Below are 11,612 nucleotides of genomic sequence, written 5' to 3'. Positions count from 1 at the left end.
GGAAGGAGTGAATTTTCCCACTGACTGAATTTATTGCCCCCACCCATTGTAATGGGAGTGTGAAACAAATTAAGTTGAAGAGGGTGCCTGGGTGGCTCAGATGGTTAAGCGTCTGCCTTCGGCCCAGGGTCCTGGGATCGAGCCCCGCATCGGGCTCCCTGCTCCTTGGGGAGTCTGCTTCTCCCTCTGCCTCTCTCTCTCTCTCTATCTGTCTCTCATGAATAAATAAATAAAATCTTAAAAAAAATAAACAGTACAGTCAGCAAAGGGCTCGAATAAAGTAGATTTCGTTTCCGCCTGAGGTGACAAGGTAAAGTTTATGAAAGTGGTGATAAATTTAGAACAATGTGTGGTATTTTGAAACATCCAGAATGAGGACGTTATTTCTCAGCAAAATGAACAGTTTAGAGGTAGGAAAGTGACAACGTAATCAGAATATGGCCAGTAAAATTAGAGGAATTTAAGGAACTGAAGTAAGATACAGTTGATGGCATTTAGAAACTTAAAAGTCAACTAAAATTTAAGTCAGGGGAATCTTAAGTAATAATATGACACACTTTAAAACAGCCTCGGAAATATGTCTGCTGTCAGCAAAAATTTTAAGAAAAAAGTTGAATGAACCTCTAGGGAAAGTAAATCGTCAGCTGTTAAGGAGCAGGGTTTTCTGAAAATAACCCACATACCTACTTTGACAAGGAGCTAGCCTAAATAAGGATTTCCTACTGCTTCTTCCAGGCAGAAGGGTTAAACTCAAGCTCAGTTTCCTGGGGACAAGGGGCTTCCTCCCACTCCCCCACCCCCACAAGGGGCGCTGCAACTTCCCCAGGTCTTCAAGCTCAGGGCAGCACCTGCAATGGCCACCCAAACTCACAGACACACAACTTCAGCTTCTCTGAGGGAATATTGGGAGGATGGCAAACAGTGCCTTCTCTTGTCTTGCTCTGTGGTTCAATGGAGTCTCCTCTTCAACCCATCAATGGGACGGTGAGAAATTCATCCTGAGTCCTATTGCAAGACACTTGGTGACTCCAAAGTGACCCATCCAACAGACATCAAATTTTAAGCTATTTTTTGAAACCAAGGACACAAACATTAAGAAAATGGATCTCTTTTCCAAATTATCATGCTATAATTTATTTTCCTTTATAAAGACATTTGAGTTTAACTTCATAGGAAGAAGTGGTATATGTGCAAGACGGATAGCTTGAATTACCAAGCTAGATAGCGTTAGGAAGAAAACTTTCCTCTTACCAACTTAGGCGTAAGTAGTCTGGGGCCTGAAAATTAAATTGACAAAGGTTAACTAATTAATTTTGGTTAAATTATTTCTCTGAATTAATGACTTTAAGAAAAGTTTAATTCACATGCACGTGGGAGCATAGTATAAGGACTGACTCCTCAAATTGCAAGGGACAAAGAGGGCGCCTGGGTGGCTCAGTTGGTTAAGCGACTGCCTTAGGCTCAGGTCATGATCCTGGAGTCCTGGGATCGAGTGCCGCATCGGGCTCCCTGCTCAGTGGGGGGTCTGCTTCTCCCTCTGACCCTCCCCCCTCTCATGCTCTCTCTATCTCATTCTCTCTCTCAAATAAATAAATAAAATCTTTAAAAAAAAAAAATTGCAAGGGACAATGGTTTATATGCCAGCTTAACAAACAAGGGGGGTTGGTGGGTTAGGGCTTCAGTGGGAAAGTATGGAATGTTCTGTTGTTTGCATATGTTTACATGTGCTTTCATCCAGGTGCTGATGGGCATCTCCTTCCTGGCTTGCAGCTCCCCCAAAGGGGTATTTATGACAGCTGAACTCTCATTTCCAGGGCTAAGGAGCAGTCTTCCCTCAAACAGGAAACCCCTTCCGAGGAGGGTTTATGGCTCCGCTTAAGTCAGCAAAGGGAAGTTAGATAAGGTTTCTTTCTGAGAAAGGCTGCTATTTGTTCAGATGTTTTCAGTTTAAAGTTATCCTCATACCACTCTGGTGGGTTATTGGTCCCTTTAATAGCAAATACGCTTGCTTGTTTATATTTATGTAAGGAACCCAATACTACATTAAAAAATTTAAGCCTTTCTTAAATGGTGAAAATTCAGTAACCCTGAACTGCATTTACTATGAGCTAAGGCATTTTTGGTTCAACTAACATATGCCTCTGTATGCATATCCCTATATCATACTACTTTTATGTTCAAATACGTGTGAAATACTTTGGTCTGAAAAATTGGCATGTTTCCTTAGCCAGAGATTCTTAAATTCGTGATTATATTGCTTTAAAATTTAATTAAAATCTCCTGAGCTTGAAACCTCATCCCTAGGCAGTGGCAAAGCTCAGGGCCATGTCACAAGATTTTGGAAAGCAAATCAGACCAGCCACGTGGCTGAATTTCCTCCCTCAGAATACGTGCACACAGGAAGAGTCTGATCAAAATAAATGTCATGTTCAGAAAACAAGATAAACTGCAAAACATCAGCCTATGGGTTGTACGTGAAATTGGGAGTGGGGCGGTTACAAGCCGTTTCCTTGATGGAAATCTCAGGTCTGTCTTTCTCACAAACCGGTACCACCTCCACCTTCTACCTACAGATTATCCAGCTGCCCACACAGCAGCTTCTTCCCTCCTTGTCCCCCAGCAGCAAGTAGGAACCTTATGAAAGAATTGTGCAGAATATCTAAGGTACTTTTCTGAAGAACGCTGCAGATAAACTCACTGAGTTGCTTCAAAGAACTAAATTTTCAGGCAATAGTAAGAATGTTCTTAATTCGTTAATCAAACTTTCTTTGTTTACTGCTAAAATAATACTGGATTTGGGGAGTAGGAATGAATGAATGAATGAGGAGCTGAAACTGTACAAGGTTAATAATAACTACTATGGGGGCGCCTGGGTGGCTCAGTCGTTAAGCGTCTGCCTTCGGCTCAGGTCATGATCCCAGGGTCCTGGGATCGAGCCCCGCATCGGGCTCCCTGCTCCGCGGGAAGCCTGCTTCTCCCTCTCCCTCTGCTGCTCCCCCTGCTTGTGTTTCCTCTCTCGCTGTGTCGCTCTCTGTCAAATAAATACATAAAATCTTAAAAAATAATCATCATCATCATCATAATAACTACTATGTATTCAGGCCATTGCATGCCAGACTTTAGTCCTGAGGAAAACAGCCTATAAATGAAGAAGCTGAGGTTCACTCAGTTGACCAAAACACATCTTTTTTCCACAGAGAAAAGCTAGAATATAAGTCTGGTGAGGCCTGACCTGATCCAGTGCTCTAAATATTAATTACCACACTGTTGGTACTAAAAATTTACTTGCAGGATCTATAATAACTGGTCAGAGCTTTTGAATGAAAATTTGTAAACAGGTATCATAATTACCTCATGCTAGGATTGATGTCATTGTCACTTCTATGTATAAACCTGGGCCCAATGGTCAGTGTGACTAAAAATGAGGCTCTCCGTAAAGACTCTGCCCTAACTTAGGATAAATTTAAAATCTATTAAAGTTACTCTGGAAAAATTCAATGGCGGCTTTCCAACACTGTTCGGTGTAAGTGAACCATTTTATGACAAAACTGCTTTTTTTATCCTTTGATACCCTAATCCTATTTCAGTTCTATTTCCCCAAGTTTCAGTTGTCTTTTTCCATAGAATATGCACCATTTAGGAAATATAAGCATGAGAAATTTTATTTAAAAATTTTTATTGTGTAGTTGACACACAATGTTGCATTAGTCTCAGGTATACGACATAGTGATTCAACAACTCTATGCGTTTTGCTATGCTCACCATACAATGCTATTGCAACATCACTGACTATATTCCCTAAGCTGCACCTTTTATCCCCATAAACATGAGAAATGTTAAATGGATTAGTTGAGTGTTTGTGTGTGTGTTGAAGAAGACGGACATCAGTAGCAAAAAATTTAAAAGAATTTTTTAAATGCAAGAAAACCACCTCCTGCAAAGATGAGTGACCATGAAAAGCCACCTTCTTAATGAATTTTAAATACTTCACTTTTTGTGTTTGCTTGGTTAAATTTTTATGTCACTAGCTTAAAGAAACCTGAAATTGCGGCATATTGACTACATTGAGATTTGAAAGGTATGCTATAAAGCAGGGTTGTTGCCCATAGTGTGGAGCTGTATGAGGTTAATAATCATAATAACCACTATTTATTCAGGTTACTGCATGCCAGATGTTAGTCCTGAGGAAAACACCCTATAAATAAAGATGTGGAAATTCTCCCTGGAATTGTTAAGTTCAATATGAAGGTCTATAAAGAGTCTAGTCCTCCATTTTGGAGTTCAGGAAACTGATTATGTCCGCACACATATTGTGGATTGCCTCATATTAAATAATCTCATTTAAAGACCAATCCTCCCTCACCATGATCACATTGTAACAGCCATTTTGATAAAAGGACTCTTGTTTCCTTAGTCATAGATGTTTAGAGCAGCTACATGTATAAAACCCAACCCAAACCAATCCTTGTCACTTCCCACTTGCGGTCAAAAGTGCTTGGTTGGGATTGGCACCCAATCTGACTGAGGTGGCTCAATCACGGTCTCTTCTGCTGGAAAGTACAAAAAGGAAACACAAGTGGCTTATTCAAAAAATGAAAATTTGGGAGCTTTCTATAGCTGGCTTTTCATCTTGTGGGTAAGGAAAACAGATGAAGTCCTTTACAGAATAGAACAACATGGATATGTGGAGAAAAGCAGAGACAAAAGAGAGTAATAAAGACATCTGAGACCCTCATTCAGAAAAATCTACCTAAGCCCCCTGTAGTTTTACAATAAACTCCCTTCTTTTGCTTAGGTTTTCGATTTATATTCTAAATGATGCACTCTTTAAATCCAAGCATTTATTGGAAAGTTAAGGACCCTAGGTTTCGCTGGTAGTGATCTGTGTTAAAATCTGGGTTCCCTCACTTTCTGTTGTTACTCAGGGTGAGTTGATTAGCAGTTCTTGTTTTGGTTTTCTCTTCAGAAAGATTTTGCTAATTTACATTTCTATCAGCAGCATTAGGTCAGGCTGCTATAACAAAGTACCATTGACTGGGTGGCTTATAAAGAAAAGAAATTTATTTCTCACATTTCTGGAGGCTGGGATGTGCAGAGTGCCAGTATGGTAAAGTTCTGGTAAGAACACACTTCCAGGTTGCAGACAACACTTCTCTTTGTATCTTCACATGGCAGAGAGCGCAAAGGTGAAGCAAGCTCTGTCCTGACTCTGAGGGCACTAATCCCCTTCATGAAGGTTCCCCACTAATGACTCATCTACTCCTAATCATCTCCCAAAGGCCCAACCTCCTAATACCATCAGGGGTGAGGTTTCAACATATGAATTTTAGGGGAATACAAACATTCAGTCCATGACAGTATGAGACAGCGAGCTCATTTTCCAACAACCTTACCCTCATTCAATATTTAATTTTTTTTATAATTGCCAATCTAGTAAGCCAAGTATGCTATTTTTTCTGTTTAAATTTTCATATATTTTGTTATAAATAAAATTTATGAAGAAAAAGAACGTGAGCCCTTTTTCTAACTTACTGATCATTTCTAGTCTATGTGAATTAAGACCTTTGTCCATTTTTTTCCTCATATTTTTCTTAATTATTTTAAGGGGGTCCTTATATAGAAGGAATATATTGATTAACATTTACAATTGTTGCAAATATTTCTTTGTGTGTCATTTGCTTTCAGGTTTGTTTACGTACCTGTGAGCTGGAGAATTTAGCTTGTACTCAAGTCTACCATTTCCTCCTCTATGGTACCTGCCTTGCATGACATTCTCAGGAAGCCTTTTTTTACTATTAAATTATGTGACTATTTCCAGGTTCTCCTCTGGCATTTTATTTAATACTTAGCATTAAAATATAAATCAAGGGGTGCCTGGGTGGCTCATTCGGTTAAGCGTCTGCCTTCAGTTGGGGTCATGATCTCAGGGTCCTGGGATAGAGCCCCGGGTTGGGCTCCCTGCTCAGCAGGGAATCTGCTTCTTCTTCTCCCTCTGCCCCTTTCCATCCCCCCCCGCCAACTCATGCTCCATCTTGGTATAAGTTAAGAATCTAACCTTATTCATTCTCCATATGGTTAGTTAAAATGACTCCTTTGTCATATAATAAATTCTTTCTTGTTTGTGTTTCTGTGCTTTTTATTCTATTCCATTGAACTATCAGGCTTTATACAAGTACTACATTGTTTTAATTATTCTAGCTTCAGAATATAAGATTCTATCTCCACAGCATTTTGCCTCTCCATAAAACATTTAAATCAATAAAATTTTATTGCAGTTAAAAATTTTTTTGTGCTTGTTTTATTGTACTGATGTAAAATCGTTTAAATTCAAGAACTACTTGCCAGTGATTAAATAAGGAAACTGGCAAAATAATCACCTTGAAGGATTAATTTTTTTTTAAAGATTTTATTTATTTATTTGAGAGAGAGAATGAGAGAGAGCACATGAGAGGGGTTAGGGTCAGAGGGAGAAGCAGACTTCCTGCTGAGCAGGGAGCCCGATGTGGGACTCGATCCAGGGACTCCAGGATCATGACCTGAGCCAAAGGCAGTCGCTCAACCAGCTGAGCCACCCAGGCGCCCTTGAAGGATTAATTTTGCTTTGGAATTCCTTTCACCTCTTTTCTAATATGATCTAAAATATCCACAGAATTACTTAAAGTCCTGGTAATTTATTTGAAAAATATATATGTAAAGTCTGCCCTCTTGTGCCAATGTAATTTACATTTTGTCAATCACTCCAGTTTTAAGTAGTCTCTATGATGAAAAGAATAAAACAGAATCCGTATTTTTGAACATTTTATTTGAATGTGTCATTAGAAATAAATAATAAGGGCTCCTGGGTGGCTCAGTCGCTAAGCATCTGCCTTTGGCTCAGGTCGTGATCCCAGGGTCCTGGGATTGAGCCCCATATCGGGCTCCCTGCTCAGCGGGAAGCCTGCTTCTCCCTCTCCCACTCCCCCTGCTTGTGTTCCCTCTCTCGCTATCTCTCTGTCAAAAAGAAAAAAAAAAAAGAAAGAAAGAAATAATAAGATGGGGCATCTGGCTGGTTTAGTCGGTTAAGCAAAGAACTCTTGATTTCAGCTCAGGTTATAATCCCAGGGTCGTGAGACTGAGCCCCTCATTGGGCTCCATGCTCAGCAAGGAGTCCACTTAAGACTCTCTACCTCTTTGCCCCTCCCCCCCATAAAGAAAGAAATCTTTAAGAAAAGAAATAAATAATAAGAGAAAGTGAACAATCTAAAGTTGCTCTTTTTTCCTTTCTTTTTTCTCTCATCTTTGTTGATAGCTCTTGTATCGAGAAATTTTTCTTCTGCAAATTCTTTGCCATTTATAAAAATGTGTTAATTCTATTTTCAGTGGTATTGACACATAATACTTAAAGAGGACTAAACATCTCATGGTCCTTAAACATATATTTCTATGTCAGAGAGGTGTTTCTCCATGGAGAGCCCTCCGATGGCATGGTCCTCTAATATCCACAACCAGAAAGAGCCTAATCCGAAATCCAGAACTGGGGACAGTTTTGCTCCTGGGAATGAATATAACATGACCTCCAGTTAAAGAGCAGGAAATACTAGTGTTATTGGAGATCGTCAAGCTGGAAGAGACTTCAGAAGACCGCAAGGCTTTGAAAAATAATAAGGAAATTGTTATTGAAAAGTTTGGAAACATAGCTTCCTGTCATAATGTAGAGAGTAAAGAGGGTATTTAATGAATTCATGGATCTAGCTGGAGAGATTTATAGGCAGAATGTGGAAAATTCCAACAGGCTTCTAGCTTCCTATAATTAAATACAAGATGGAAGGGGGGATGGGAAGAGGAAGAGAAACTAAAGAAGGAACTATACAATTTTCATTTGGATTTTAAGAATTTAGACAAAATATAAAGGGTCCAAGGATTTGGGGGGTTGAAAATAAAATTGGTTTAAATCCTCAGCTATTCCCAGAAAAAGATTCTCAAAGAAAGAAATAGCTTTAGTACATATAAAATCCAGCATACTAAAAGAGACTCAGGGTAAGGATTGCAAGTGTGTGGCTTCTATAAATCCCTTTGCTGATACCTCAAAAACAAAGCAAAGCAAAACAACACAAAAGACTAAACTCATCCCTCCTAGGGCTCTACAGGATGCCCCACAGCATTCTTATTGTTGCTCTTGGCCCAAGGTCTCTCCTCTAAGAGCCTGTCTCAGGAAAGAAAGAAAGAGAGAGAGGGAGGGAGAGAGAGAGAGAGAGAGAGAGAGAGAAAGAAAAAAAGAAAAAGAAAGAAAGAAAGAAAAAAAGAAAGAAAGAAAGAAAGAAAGAAAGAAAGAAAGAAAGAAAGAAAGAAAGAAAGAAAGAAAGAAAAAGAAAAAGAAAGAAAGAAAGAAAGAGAAAGAAAGAAAGAAAATGGGAGGGGGCGGAAGGGGAGGGGAGGGAAAGGAAAGGGAAGGGAAGGGAAGGGAAGGGAAAGGAAGGAAAGGAAAGGAAAAAAATAGTGTGTGTATATGGTTTATGCTTAATATCATGGATTTTAAAAGTACAAAATAAGAAGTCTTTGGACTTTCCCAATTTACTATGGGCAGGAAGCAGGCTGAGAAACTCACTTTGTTGCAAAAACTTGACTATCCCGTCTAGATAAGGACCCAAAACGCAAAACCAAGAACTTAGAAAGCAGTGCTAAGAGCCAAGGAGAATCATTCCCAGGAGCAAAACTCCCCAATTCCGTATTTCACAATTACTAACCCCAGTAATTGCTGCGCCTCTGATTCCGTCCCTATTTGAACTGGGGATCTTACTACACTTATTTTTGGCTCACCATCATGTGCTGGTAGAAAAACTTTAAAACTGTAGGGGCACCTGGGTGGCTCAATCGGTTAAGCCTCTGCCTTCAGCTTAGGTCATGATCCCAGGATCCTGGGATGGAGCCCCGAGTTGGGCTCCCTGCTTGGCGGGGAGTCTGCTTCTCCCTCTCCTCTGCCCCTCCACCTCCCCCTGCTTGTGCTCTGTCTCTAAAATAAATAAATAAAATCTTAAAAAAAAAAACTTTAAAAAGCTCTCTTTAGCGGGCGCCTGGGTGGCTCAGTTGGTTAAGCGACTGCCTTCGGCTCAGGTCATGATCCTGGAGTCCCTGGATCGAGTCCCTCATCGGGCTCCCTGCTCGGCAGGGAGTCTGCTTCTCCCTCTGACCCTCCCCACTCTCATGTGCTTGCTCTCTCTCATTCTCTCTCTCTCAAATAAATAAATAAAATCTTTAAAGAAAAAAAAAAAAAAAGCTCTCTTTAGCTTACAGTTTATCCGAGAGGGAGGAACCATGCTCCAGGAGCCAAAGAACCTCACCCATGCCTGGACCTGAGTTAGATGATGACCACCTGAGCCTGATGCTCTACCATGAGAACCCCAGGGGTCACAGGAGGGGCTGAATGTGTTTTCTCTATAGTCAGAGGGCAGGCAAATTCTCACACAATAAAGATGACCGTAAGTTCTTTGGCACTCTCCTCATTGAGTTAGGGGGTGTTTGTCTCTTCCCCTTGAATTCTGAATGGGCTCTCTGACTGCTTTGGCACACAGAATATGGATGAAGTGATTAAGTGCCAGTTTCTGGTTCCTAAACCTTAAATAATTAATGGTTCCACTTTCTGTATCTTAGAATACTTACAGTTGGAGTCTTGACTCTCCCTGTAAGCAGTTCGGCTGTGGGGACGTCCTGAGATAGGGAGAAAAGCACAGATGAATCTAACCTTCCAACAATTCCTGCAAAGGCCAGGCATCTGAGTGAATCCATTTTGGACCCATCAGCTGAATGCCACCAAAATGACTCCAGCCAACACCACAGGGAGCAGAAGAACTTCACAACTGAGCCCTGCCTACATCTCCTACCCACAGAATCATAAAATGTCATAAAATGTTTTGGTTTTTAACCACTTAGGTTTTAGCCACTTTGGAGTTGTTTATTGGCCTGTCATAGATAACGGGAACGTTTCAGTGTGAGACATCTCAGTCTGCGGCTGGTGGGACACATTGAAAAAGCATTCATATCATTTTAATACGGAAAAGAAGAACTACTGTTTCCCTTGATCTTCTTGGGGTGAAGATGGCCTCAGGGGCAGGTATTGTCTGTTCCCCATACAATACATTTTTCCAGCACCACATTTACTGGATTTGTAAGCTTTATGAATTTTGGAGTTCAGTAACTGGAGACTATAGATATAATATAGATATAATACTCTACATTTTCCTCCCAAGCTTTATTAATAAAGATTGTTATGTTTTGGTCACTCCTTGTCTTCTCATATCTTTGAAATTCAGATGGAGCTATGGGGGGATATTTTTTCATCCCTCTCTAAAGTAGTTCTGCCAAGCCCAATTTCCAAAATTTTAATGCAATCAGATTGGTTTTATTTGTTTTTAAATACTAGTGAAATGGAGAGGAAAGAGCTGATTTTTTTTTGTCACGTTCCATTAACCAATGTAAATAACTTTTCCATATGCTCACTGAACAATTTAAATGCATTTCTGCAGTCAACCTGCCTTTAATCTTTTTGCAACATATCTGTTAACTGGGGAGTTGAGATCTCCATGGCACCTCTCCCTCCTTATGGTTAGAGAGTGAGGAAAATTATAGAACTTCAACCCTTACAGTTAATCTGTAAAATTTTTAATGCTCATTTAATTTAAACCATAAAAAAATCCCATTTAATCATACGCTATATCCATAAACAGATATGTTTAAAATCTGGTCTTAAGAAGTCTTGGGAAATCATTTGCTTTAAAGCTGTTCTAAGAATTTTCATATTCTGCTTATTGTTGACTTTCGGTGTCTTCTCTGAGCTGGCCATCTGTGAAGCTATCTCTTGGCCTTCTTCCCTCACAACTAACTCTGGTCATTGCAAGCCACACAACCTAGAAAACTTCAAATCCATTTTAATCTTCTCAGGTGGAGTAAGATTACAAAAGCTCTGTTTATCTCACTAAACACCTTTCATTTCTTCACATTTCATTCAGGGAGACAAAGTAGTCTCCTCCCATCTTCTTTCTAAATCCATCCTGTTTATTCACAGTGACGGTCATGCAGATCCAGCCTTGTTATTCTCAAGCTAACTCCAAACATCTAAGTGGTTTTAGGCTCCCCAATATTTCCAATAGCTATTAAATAAGAATCTAGATGTAAGAAAGTGTAAAATATAAGGTATTCCTTAAATAAGAATCTGGATTCTCTAGCTGTTTTGTGATTCAATCAGAGTTCTACATCCCTCAGTAGACTAGATTATTTTGGGATTCCATCCAAAGGGACAGCTGTGTACTGACAAGATGTCCCCTTTCTCTGGCCTCCTCAGTACTAATAAAGGAGAGCTCTGTGATGTTCTGGTGAGAGCCTCACCACTCTCTCTCCCTCTACCTTCAGTCCTGGTACCCACAGCTTCCCCATCATTATTTTCCCTGAGACCATGAAGATCAGTCTTATTGTGGGGTTCATCTTGATTTCCTTCAGTGGCTACAAAAAGCACATTCAGTTATTCCTCATCTCCCAGACTATTGGGACCAGAAATTCTGTGAACATCCCTCCTCTTTACCCATATTCCAGCCTTTTCCAATTCCTGAACCTTCCTGCTGTGCTTTTAGAATTCAGTCTTT

The sequence above is a fragment of the Mirounga leonina genome, unplaced genomic scaffold (assembly GCF_011800145.1).
Source record: "Mirounga leonina isolate KUSES-001 unplaced genomic scaffold, KU_Mleo_1.0 Mir_169, whole genome shotgun sequence".
NCBI classification, from domain to species: Eukaryota; Metazoa; Chordata; class Mammalia; order Carnivora; family Phocidae; genus Mirounga; species Mirounga leonina.
Note: the sequence above shows the minus strand (reverse complement) of the source record.